The sequence below is a fragment of the Kogia breviceps genome, chromosome X (genome assembly GCF_026419965.1).
Source record: "Kogia breviceps isolate mKogBre1 chromosome X, mKogBre1 haplotype 1, whole genome shotgun sequence".
Lineage (NCBI taxonomy): Eukaryota > Metazoa > Chordata > Mammalia > Artiodactyla > Physeteridae > Kogia > Kogia breviceps.
In genome coordinates, this window is record NC_081330.1 from 132,428,736 (window position 1) to 132,441,506 (window position 12,771).

The following is a 12,771-nucleotide window of genomic DNA, read 5'->3' on the forward strand; positions in this document are numbered from 1 at the left end:
GTGTGTGCGGGCACAGCTGTGGCTTCCTCCCCAGACGCCATGCCAGGAGTGGCGTGGCTTGACGGAGCCCTTTGCCTTCGAAGCTCTGAGCTATCAGCGGGGCTCCTTTTACGTGCACTGAGGTTGGTCGAGGTGCAAGAGCCATTTTTCACTGGCTTTAGTTGTCCAATTTTGGATGTGCTGCTACCACCCCAGGCGTCTTTTGCATAACGTTGTTGATGGGGGAAGCCCTCGACTGACAGGTCTCCGCCATCCTGGCGCTCAGCGTGAGGTCCCTCTGTCCCCTCGGGCCTCTCTCTAGAGACGCGACCAAGGTGGCGAGGAACCAATTTCCACAAGCGATGCCAAGGCGCTGACGGGAAACCTGCCTGGCCTGTCAATTCAGATACAGTCTCTTCCCGCTTTGGTCCGTGTGCCCGGGGATGACTGCAGCAAATGTACTGTTTCGAATACAGAACAGGAAAACTTCTTCAAAGCCACCTGTTTAAAAGGACCGGGTGGATTTTTTTGTATCACGTTGCATGTTTTATGAGCTAGGTCCAGACAAAATGTGCTAGACAGTCAGAAGCCCTCGTTAATTTTGTCATAACTTCGACTGAAAACCCAGATGGGTCTTTGGCACTAAGGCAACAGACGGGGTTGTTACGTGGTTTCAAAAGACACAAGAATAGCTGTGAAGCCAAAAGCACTGAGTCATTCATTGTAGGGTTCTCGTGAGTTTAACTAAATTCTGTATTTACGCATAAACCTCTATGAAAGGGACAGTGAAAAAATTATAGTATCTGTAAATCACCAGGAGCAAAGAATCCAGTGAATTAGAAACCCAAGATGGCAGTCAACGGCAGAAGGGTATATCCTAATGTACCTGAATGACCTGTTCCGGAATATTTCAGTTTTCACCTCATAATGAGCAAGCTTTCTGGAATTGGGACTTAAGAGGGAGGTTTCTCCTGCCTTACCACCCAGCTACAGCTGAACTTGAACTTGAACTGCACTTTTCCTGGGCTGTGAGTTTACGGTACGTTTCTCACAAGACACCTTTACTAATCCTCACCGTCTAATTCCTCAGTGATTTTGGAAGACCAATCAAAACCAGTAACATTACTGCAGCTGCGAAAGTGTCTAAAGCACACACCTATACTTGATCTGCTTTTTACAACCAAGCGAGCTGAAGCTTACAGACGTCACACAGATCGCCAAGGGCAAACAGCCTAGAGGTTCAGAATAAGGTTCTTTCTACCCCCCTAACCTGCATCTTCACTGCAAGCTGAGCAATGGAAGTACATTTTATTTTCCCTCGGTACACGTACGTGAGTTCAAAGAACACTGCTAGTTAAAACCCCCAAAGCTATCTCCTTTAGATACCCGAGTGCTTCTTTATTCTTACACAAATCTTGACTATGGTGTTAATGTTTCTCAACATACTTCAAGCCGTTCATTAGTAAGGTGGATATTGTAAGAAAACAGAGGGAAGGGATTTCTATAGGAAGTTAGATGAATCTTTTCCACAGCAAATTATCCTTCCCCACTGGGAGGCGAGTAGGTATATGCCATTTACACGTATGCTAATGGACACCTTTAAGAAAGGAACCACGGAATTGAATTTCCTTTCCTACTGTTGATACAAACAGACCTAACGGTTGGATTCTGATAACCTGTCAGTTAAAGTCTGAATGCTCTCGGGGGAACACAAACTCCTTTCAGATTGAAATCAACCTATTACCATTTATATTTGAAGCCTTTTGAGCAATTTGGAAACCATTAGGGAAAATGTTTGCCCTCCATTCACAAACCAAAATTTAACTTTGCACAGAGATCCACCTTGATTCAGATGTGAGCCAGAGAAAAACCTGACAGAAAACCCAAACACATCCCATGCAAATGAGGGCGCGATTACAAAAGCTGCTCAAATATCACCACAGTCCCAACCATGGCCACATCCCACCTCCAGGACGCCGGGTGAAAAACTTTCGATTCTAGTTTTATTTTCCAGTCTCCTGGCTGAGATGGAAATGATTTCCTGCTGCAAATTGTCTTCTGCAGCAAAAATGAATGGGTTTTCAGGCAAACACGCCAACATTCCCCCCTGAAGATCTGCTTTTAAAAGGTTATATTTTTCCTCTTCGCTTTAAAGATTAAAATATCCAATTGAGCATGGAGAGGGTATGAATATGCAGTGGCAGGGAATGTGAAAATAACTGCAGTGTAGACAGTCTCTTAGATTTCACACCTCTTGCCACCTTTCCGAGGGATGGTGCCAATTTTTTTCTTCACGTGGCCGATCAAGGGAGCTCGCCTCTCTCCGTTCTGATTAAAGGGAGGCTTGTATGTGTATTAAAGCTTGATTGTAATGAAAACTGACAGAGACGGAGAACTGCTTAGGAATGTGACTCCGAGTCTTAATTATCAGTTCATCGGCATCTTTTCCCATTTTTTTTGAAAGATTTCACTTGCTTTTGGCACATTCTAAAAGCTCTACCAGTGAAATAGTACATAAAAATTTACTCTTGCAATTTACCTAAGCTCTAATGACATTTTCGTCCAAAATGTGTCATTGTGTCTAAAATTTCCCTTTTTTTTATACATCATAGTGAATTAATGTCAACTTTAACAACTTCAGCTTAACCTGATTACATCTGCAAAGACCCTGCTGCCAAACAACTCTGCCTTCGCAAGTACTAGGGGTTAGGATGTCAGCATGTCTCTTTTAGGTGTGGGAGACAATTCAACCTACACCCCTCGCCCCCCCCAACGTGAGCACCTCTTGTGATGCACCTGCCCGTGTCACGCAGCTTGCGGGAGCTTAGTTCCCCGAGCAGGGATCGAACCCGTGCCCCCTGCATTGGGAGCGTGGAGTCTCAACCACTGGACCACAAAGGAAGCCCCTAAACGACTCCTTTAAAGCCCAGTATTACACAGACCGTCCAGGCTGAAAACCAACGCGCTGTGAAATTGGACGGCTGGAGATCCGGCCTCCCAACCGGGCATATGGTAATTGTCTCTTTCTCTCTTGCAAACAGAGAGCAACTTGGATCCTTCAAAAGCAAAGGCAGAAGAGAACCCCCTGCAGCTTGAAAGGTGTCCCTCGAAGAAGCAGTCTTATCCCCCCGTGTACTTTCTTCACCGTTCACGCTCTCCTGCCCTCACTCTCCCCGTTACCGGCGTTCCTGCATGGCTGCATTCTGGTGCCGAGAACACAGTCTCCTGTGCTTCCCTCAGGGACCCCACGGTGCCGTAGGGTTAGCCTCTGAGACCTCATGAACGGACGTCGCTTATGTCAGGGTAAGGAAACTGCTCTCCGCCAACCTTGCGCCAGAACAATTCCGTCTCTGCTTCTTGCTACAAAACACCGGGAAACGATACCCAGGAAGACCCAGAGCCAAGGGTTCAATGGGGTATCAACGAAGACGCAGACAGCGTGGGTCAGTACCCGTATTCAAACCAACTGGTAATTTACAAATAATCAACACCCTAAAACGGTCTCAAATCCCAAGGTTCAGAATGGCACTCGGTCCTGCTGCCGAACTCCACTCAGTTTCCAGGCTCTTGTACTTCCATCCCTGGACGTTGTGGAGACAGACGAGAGGGCTGGCATTGTAACGTCGTGTGTATTTGTTTTACACGTATGTTAGCAGACTTGACACAGCATCGTGCACATTGCTTTCGTCACACACACGTATATCCCGGAGAGGTTTCCACGTGAGCACACAAGGCAGCGTTACACTGTCTTCCTACGGCTGCATGCGGCAGGAACCGCGTGATGGAAGAGGTACGACCATGATATGGCCTGGACCTCCACGGGCTCTTGAGTTCTCCCGAGTCCACCCGTCTGGCGCCAAGTCACTCCTAAATAATTCTCAGGCACTGCAAAGCCAGAGGGGTCCAACATCTAAGGTGAGGGTGATGTCCTCCACATCAGGTCCGGTCAAGGTCATCTAGACCCAACACGGAGACTTTGGCATCACGCACGCATGATGTTCTGAAATCTGCTCGCTTTTCGTGCTGCATTAGTTACCAAGACTTGTGGATCGCACCTCTACTGTGTTAGGTATGGAACTTTGACTCCCTACCACCCCCCCAAAAATATATATATATATAGAAATTCCAACCCCCAGTAGTTCAGACTATGACCTTATTTGGAAATAGAGTCACTGCAAATCTAATTAAGATGAGGTCTTACTGGAGTAGGGTGGCTCCTGATGCCACAGGACTGGTGTCCTTATAAGAAGAGGGGGTCCGGACACAGACGCAGAGGGGAGAAGCCGCCGTGTGAGGACGCAGGCAGAGACTGGCATGGTGCTGCCCCCACCAAGAGTCACCTGGGGAACGGGGAGGAGGAACCCTTCCCCTCCTGGCTTCGAAGCAAGCGTGATCCTGCTCACAGCCTGACTTTGCACTTCCGGCCTCCGGGACTGTGAAATAACAGATTCCTGTTGTGTGAAGACACTCCGCTGGTCGTACTTCGTTGGGGCAGCCGTAGGAAGCTAACTCACTCCTGAAGGCCTTTTCAGTCAGCTCCTTCCCGTCTCCCCGGCGGTGCCGGAATTCAGAGCTACGTGCTTCTCCCCAGCAGCTACTACGCAATCTCTCAGATGCCTGTCCGTGCCACCAGAATGACGCTGCTGAAATACACACAGGCCTGTCTTTCCCTGCTTGAATTACTCGTGCCACTCTAGGTTTACTTGTGGGATTAGCTTCTAGTGTCTTACCGATTCTTGCTTTTTGATGGACTGATCGGTGATTGATTGACTGATTGATCGGTTGGCTGATTCGGGAAGCATTTACTGAGCACTCGCTAGCTGCCAGGGATGCCACACGAGACCCTGCCCCCGACCCTGAGATTCATGTCTCCCCCATCTCCGGAGGGATACCTCCCTGAATCTCACTTGATTGAATAAAAAGCCCCGCTTTCCCTGCAAATTCATTACTGCATTTGTGCTGCTGCATTTGCCCCAAACCCCTTGACAGTCTCAGTGTCCAAAATGTACATTACACATCTCCTCTGTGAAGTCTCCTTTCTTTCCTCAGAGACTGAGAAAAATCTGCTCCCTCACATGAGTTCATTTACTGCCCGGAGCTCCTGGGAGAGAATCCTATCTCATTTTACATATTATGTTTTGAAACATGAGTGAAACAGTTAGACACAATCCCAGAGCCATGGACAGAGACACAAGAATATTTTAAAGTCTGGTTTATGCTTCTAAATCCTTGTACGCAATTCAGTTCACACAGCTGGACAGAGAGCTCCCTAACAGGGGGTCCATGCCTTCTAGGGTTTCCTGTATCACAAGCACAAGCCAGGGCACGCATGTCCTGTGGGTTCCAGGGCTCGCCTCTGGCGGAGTCAGTGTAACTGCAACCCTGAAACCTGTGCCCCCCACCAATACTTTCCGTGCCCCCCCCCAAAGGGCTGACGTATGTTCCGGAAATCGAATACCCCAGCGATCTGTGGGTTATAAGCCTTGCTGTCTGTAGGAAGGACGCTGCTCTGAGGTGTGGGAGGACTTGAGCTGCAGAAGTGCTTAGAGGAGTGGAAAACAACACACTAATTTCTCAGTCGCTTACTCTTGGATGGAATGCAGAACAAGGGTCGTCCCTGAGCTCTTACTAGAAATGGCTTTTAGGTGTGTCCATGGCAACACTGTAGATGGTTATATAAGCACCTACAGAATATCCATCCAAGTTGTACCTCCTACTCTGGGAAGCCTAAAATATTTACTATCAGGCTCTTTACAGAAAAAGGTTGCCAACCCCTAATGCAGAAGATGATTGAATAAAAAGGATCATTTCCCAGCACTGCCCAGCACGAACTCACTCCCTTCATTTTTCAACCTGCGGTTCCAGAAATCCTCACAAATTAGCCACAAAGCCACACACAGCCCCTGAGAAGCATGTGACAACAGTAAACAATATTTTAAAGTCATATTTTATATATACAGTTCTATAATTATATATGTATCTCTCATGTACGTATATCTTTAATATATAGTATATATGAAACTATATATATTTGATTTTTTAAAACTATTGTAATATACTTTATACAGTATATATTTAATGTATATATTGTATATGGGCACAATATAAAATGTATATTATATGTTACGTATTTATAATATACGTAAATATATAATGCATACAATACACTGTATATACATATATATGTAGTTACATATATAGATACCTTACACATGCACATAGAGCTTATACATAGTATGTATAAAACTAGATATATAAAATATGACTTGAATATTTTTAAAAATCATAAATATTTAGCCCTAAATGTATACCTTATATATAGCATGTGTAAAACTATATTTTTATATACATAGTGTATACTATATATATACTATAGTATCTTTATTGTATACTATGTATAGTACATATTTAATATACAGTATACGTTAATTATAGTATATATAGTATATAATATGTAACATGTTACATGTATAATATATATAGATAATGCATATTTAATATACCATATATACTTATATGTAATTCTATACATTACATTGGAATTTTGATTATCATTCCTTATTTCAGTCACAATGTAAATGTCAAGTTGTAAAGCTCATTGAAAAATTTTTTTAACTAGAATTTGTATTATATCTTCTACTTTTTTTTTTCCTTCCCCACCTGTCCCCCTTATCTTCTACTTTTAATAAATTTGTACATTTTAGGAGAAAACCAGCTTTTTGAAAATATGAAACATTTCTTAATAATCTGATATTCTCTATGTATTTTAATGTTATGAACTTTTTATACAATTACATTTAATTTTTTAATCCATTAGAACAGGGTCAAATAATGAATGTCGAATTTCTGGGAATCAGCATTTAAAGGCCAAAAGTCAGCAGCCATACAGTTCACATGTCTTTTAATTCACTCTGTTCAAAATTTAAACATTTTCATTACTTCTTCATGTAAACTGAAGCAAGATGAGACACATAAAACAGTCTCCAATATAAGAACAAGAAATACATTTACAGTTCTCTCTTAAAGAAAACCCAAGCACTAAAGAAAGCTCTTTTCCTGGAAAATGCTGGTTTTCTTAGTGGAATGTCATTTTCAGAATGAACTTTTTCATTGTTTACCACACCTCCTGCATTTTGCTTGAACAAAACTTAACCAGATTTGTCAAGAGACAGCTGGGAATTCTCACCTACCAATCAGGTTTCTGGCCCCTCACCATGGGTGATCTTTTGTTTATCCGTGAAGGAATGCCTCCAAATGCTCTTTTGTTCCCCAAAGATAATATATATAAGTTACAACCTGGGGGGACTTCCCTGGCTGTCCAGTGCTTGAAAATTCGCCTTCCAATGCAAGGGGTGCGGGTTTGATCCCTGATCGGACAGCCAAGATCCCACATGCCTAGCGGCCAAGGGACCAAAACATAAAACAGAAGCAATGTTGTAAAAATTCAATACTTTAAAAATGGTCCACATTAAAAAAAAAAAAAAGGTACAACTTGGGGATGCAAGGGAAGCATGGAATGTTCTCCAGTATCCTGCCATCTTTCTCTTGATCCTAAGAAATTATGCAGATTTGACCTTCTAACTATTTCTATTGGAGGGTAAATCAAACCCCAGCTCCTGGTGCCCCCAAAAAGGAAAGTTCAAACTTCCTCCCTTTCCATCATCTCAAGTATAATTTGGGAGTCAGGTGACCTCACTCCTAATCAGACCTTGGCCATTGATGACCCATGGTCATTGGTGACTCACAGAAGTGGGTCTCTGTCCCTCCTCCTTAATTAGGAGCCAGGAGAGTCCAGCTTAAGGACTGGCCACCGCTGCCCAGACATGTGGAGCAAAAGAAAGAAACGTCGCCAACTAAACAGCTAATGAATGCAACATCCAAGTCTTTCTTAATACAATTTCGACTGTTATGTATATAGACACTCAAGTATGTACTCAAACACATACTGATATACGCACATATACACATATATATTTACATACATGTCCATTCTCCATATATAACGTTATAACAATATGCATGTATAGGGATTGTTATTGCTATATACAATCAGGATCAGTGCAGTGTTTGGGGTGTTTTTCCTGCCTATTCCTTACATTCTACCCCAAAACAGACGGACTCCTTTGGCGTCACCTGACAGAACGCTAGTACTCTGGCTGATGTGGCGTCATATCCCCATAGGGAGCTATACCATCATTCATCCAACCATTACTTCATAAACTACGTTACACTTCCACACCACGCCACGACCAACATTCCTGTTGGATTTCCTTTTCACCGATTTTCTCGCCGTTTGGATTTGAATTCCTATGAATTTCCTACTTGGGCTCCTTATCTTTTGGGGCTTCTCACCCCAGTTTCTTTCCTGAGGAATACCTCTGTGTACATCTGCGATATACACGGTTCTCAGCAAATTATTCCCCCCGCAAATCTACTGATGAGTCTCATGTGATCCTGTGCTCCCCCGTTGCTATACGAAGCTCACCCAACTCCTCTTTTAGAAGTACTTAAATAATAACAATGTTTCTACTCTCAATTTCCCTGTGTCTAACTCATTTTTTTCTTCCACAGCCTTCATGTTTTAAATTGAAGTCTCTCATGTCACCTGCAAATGAATTCTGTGTATGCCTGAAATGCAGATCCAATTTAAGCTTCTTGCGGGAGAGTCTGTGGTACAAACCCCATGTATTAAATAATTCAGTTTTATGTTACCTTACTGAACTGCATGCGGTATCCTGAGTTCCATTCTGAAATGTTTTAGAATCTATTTCTTACTGCCTTTCTTCGCTTCACTTTTATCGATCGCTCTGTCCTTTTGTCAATACTGTATTGATGTTATTACAGCGACCTGACAGTGTATATTGGCATGGGATATCAAAAGCGTATCCAACTCCAATAAAAGAAGAAAAACACAGCGAATGCACTGGATGCATAAATTAGAGGGGGCAACGACAGTGAGGTGCACACAGTGTAAGGTTCCAATTTTCCAGAATTCCTCTGACCAGGGAACAAAGCCGATCACAGGTTCTAGGAGACAGGGAATTATCAGACAATCCACATGGCGTAATGAAAAAGCAGAGGTCACGGTTCTATGTCATTTTACTTAAAACTGAAAGAAAGAAATGGCCTCTCATCCTATTCCCTACATGAAAGGACAGAGATGTATTTAGGTAGAGAAACAAACAACACATGATTAAGCCAAAGAGCGTTTCCATTTGCCCTTGATATTCACGTGCTCCTTTAAAAACATAAACCCATCGGCCTTCCTCTACGTAATGATACAGACTGATACATCCAGCCCTTCCTCCCATTTTCCAATCACATCTTATTATGAAAATAAGCAGTGGGGAAGTTTACCTCATCAAAATGTAAGATGCCTGGGAGAAAATATGGTCCATGGAATCTAAATCACACACGCACACGCACGGCTCCCTTTAGAAGTGGAATCTTTGGGCAATACACAGATCTGGGTATAAACCAGCAGTTGAAGATCTCAAGTACCCACAGAAAAATGCAAGTTACACATATTTTGCTGGGGTGCAAACAGAAAATTAACCACATTTTAAAATGCATAAATTCCTTATCTCTTTCAAGACTCTATTTAATATATTTTAATATCTACAATAATTGTGTATGATCTCTGAGAAACATACTTTAGCTACTGAAATACTGAGTTGGTTATTTTGTTTCTATTTCTGCTTCCAAATGCAACTGCCTATGAAATTAGTTCATTTTTATACCCAAACGTTACCAAACAGGGCAACAACCGGATTTGATTTGTAGTCATTAATTATCAAGAAATTGCTGAATAATCCAAACAGCTTGGCTGTATGAAGCTCTTGGAAAATGATGTAAAGGCACAATTATTTTTTAGAAAATGAACGGATTTATCCTTATGATTAAGCAAACAAAAGGTTTTAAAGTACAAAAAAGAACTAATTTATCTTAGCGTTTTTACAATTACTATCTAAAATCTAGTCGTTTTAAACGATAAACCCATAATAATAAAAGAAAGTAGATTTCCATGGTAAATGACAAATTATGCAACATACATATAGGGAAGAAAATCAATACAGATTTCTAGAATTTGAACACTGAACACCTGAAATCGTTGTGACAATGTATTTTCCCTAGAGAATCATGCATAGCAGGGTAAAGACATAGGGAAAATTATTTATAAGAATCTGAGTGCAAGGTTTTGCTTTTCTAACGGCAACGCATATATGTTACAGATCCATTACATTGATTAAATTTAGGAGAAATTCTCCGCAAAAACTTTGGGCTACTCCTGTGGAAACAAAGTCTGGGATTCAGTGCCCTGTGATACCTTCTGCATCCCCACAAAGCTTTGTTTTCTAAATGTCTACCTTAACTTTTCTATTTACTTACTAATTTAGTGAAATTTAACTTCGATCAACTTATATTTCCTTTATAAGGAAAACTGGCTTTTTAAATGACTTCAATATTCGAACGCAGTTTGTGACTCATGAAACTGTCCACTGACAGCATATTTATAGCCAAGTTTTCTTCCAAATCTTGCTCAATTCATGATGTTTTAACAGCATTTCACACCAGACCTTCAGGGAGGTAGAAAACTCTGAACCAGAAAATCCAACTTCACTTGTAAGAGTGGTTTTTTCTGGTTGTTTTTTCTGTTAAGTTCTTTACAGTCAGAAACACAGGGTGATTTTAACTCTCTGCCTCTTGGGTATACCTTTTGCCCAGGTAATCTTTTTTTTTTTTTTTTTTTTTTCAGGTAATCCTAACCTCTGGGAGGATAATTGTAGATTGTGAAATCTCTCTGTAGACATGATGACCAGACAAAACAAAACAGCAGCAACTTTTAATGCATGTTGCACTTCAGAAAAATAGACAGTATGACGGCAGAAAGTGCAAATTACTCTGATTCCCAGGTGAAAAAAAAAAATTAGTGTAACATCTCTGGCAGCACAAAATAGATATTTTAAATACATTTCAAGGTAATAGCACTTTAAATTCTCAGTAACCGCTTTAATATATAAATAGTAAACTAATCCACCATGATATTTCATTCGTGATAGAGGGAATGAATGTTGAAATGGTCAGAAAATACATTTAGCAAGTTTTTGCTGTTGTTCTGATGAGCTGGGTTGAAGTGAACATTAACGCAAGGTACCGAAATCAATCGTTTTCTAAGAGGAGATCCATCTCTTTGAACTGTGTTTGTAACTCTCAGGGCTCCTGCATCTTCATTTTCTTTTCTGGTTTAGGACTGGGTCACCGATTTTCAGGGCCACATCCCTCTGTGTACAGATTTCAGACACAGTCAGCCGCACCGAGGCAAAATATATCCCGTGCGAATGCACTAAGCGTTTCCATCTGCTATTTAGACAAGAAGTTGGGAGCAAAGGAAGCATCGGCACAGGTGTCACCTGTGAGCGCTTCACTGCATCGACAGGCAGGGCTGTGTTGCCACTGGTTTAAGATCGCAGGAGGGCAAATCCCCAGCACTGAATTATCTGCCATCATGAATTTCATTGGAATTCACGTCAGAGCCACGGTGACGGTCCCATCCGTAACACACCACAGTGGGCGTCTGGCTGGCGTGGGGAAAATCAGTGCTTTTCTATATGAGCCCTCCGCCCTGACTCTCAGAAAGCAGGTAGATGAGAATCATGGGTTGAATTCTAATAGCGGTGCCAGGTCTCTCTGGACGCACCTGTGTCCACAGGTATTTGCTTGTCATTTATCCTGCCATCGTGGGCTATTCATCCACGGTTTCGGGATTCTGATTCGAAGCTGACCGGAAAGCCAAAATCTTCTTGGGACCAGGACTAAACTCCTCCTTCTTCTGAGCTTAGACTGAATTTATCCACCAAATATTATATTTTCTGACTTCTAGTGCAGTGATTCCATTCACTTAAAAGTAGCAACTTTATTGTTCAAAAGAGTTCTTCTCTGCTGTGTTTCCCCTTTTGTTATTTTTTTCCTGCTATTTGCAGACATTTCAATATTACCTCAGTTCACTCAACTTCAACTTACACTGCTCAATAAGAGAGGACTAAAATACTCAACGGCATTTTTTATTGCATGTTTTTAAAACTTTTTTTTTAATGTTACAAAATGTCAAGCATGTTTTATATCCAAAGAAAATGAAAACATTAATTTGAAAAGTCACATGGACCCCAGTGTTCACTGCAGCACCGTTTACAATAGCCAAGACACGGAAGCAACCTAAGTGTCCATCGACAGAGGAATGGGTAAAGAAGAGGTGGTGCGTATACACAATGGAATACTACTCAGCCATGAAAAAGAATGAAATCATGCCATCTGCAGCAACGTGGATGGTCCTAGTGATGATTATCATACTAACTGAAGCAAGCCAGATAGTAAAATACGACATCACTCTTATGTGGAATCTAAAAAGTACAACCAACAAGTAAATGTAACAAAAAAGAAGCAGACTCACAGATACAGAAAACAAACTAGTGGTTCCCAGTGGGGAGAGGGAAGGGGGAGGGGCAAGATAGGAGGAGGAGAGTAAAAGGTTCAAACTAGTAGGTTATCAAATAAATAAGCTCCAAGGATATACTGTACAGCACAGGGAAGAGAGCCACTATTTTGTAATAACTATAAATGGAGTAGAATCTTTAAAGAAGATCCTTTATGAATCTTTATGTTGTACACCCGAAAATTATATAATATTTGCACAACTATACCTCAATTTAAGAAAGAAAATAATTACTCCAAAACATGCATGTTTTTTTAGTATCTTCACAATGTTTTGCAACCACCATTTCTCTAGTGTTAGAA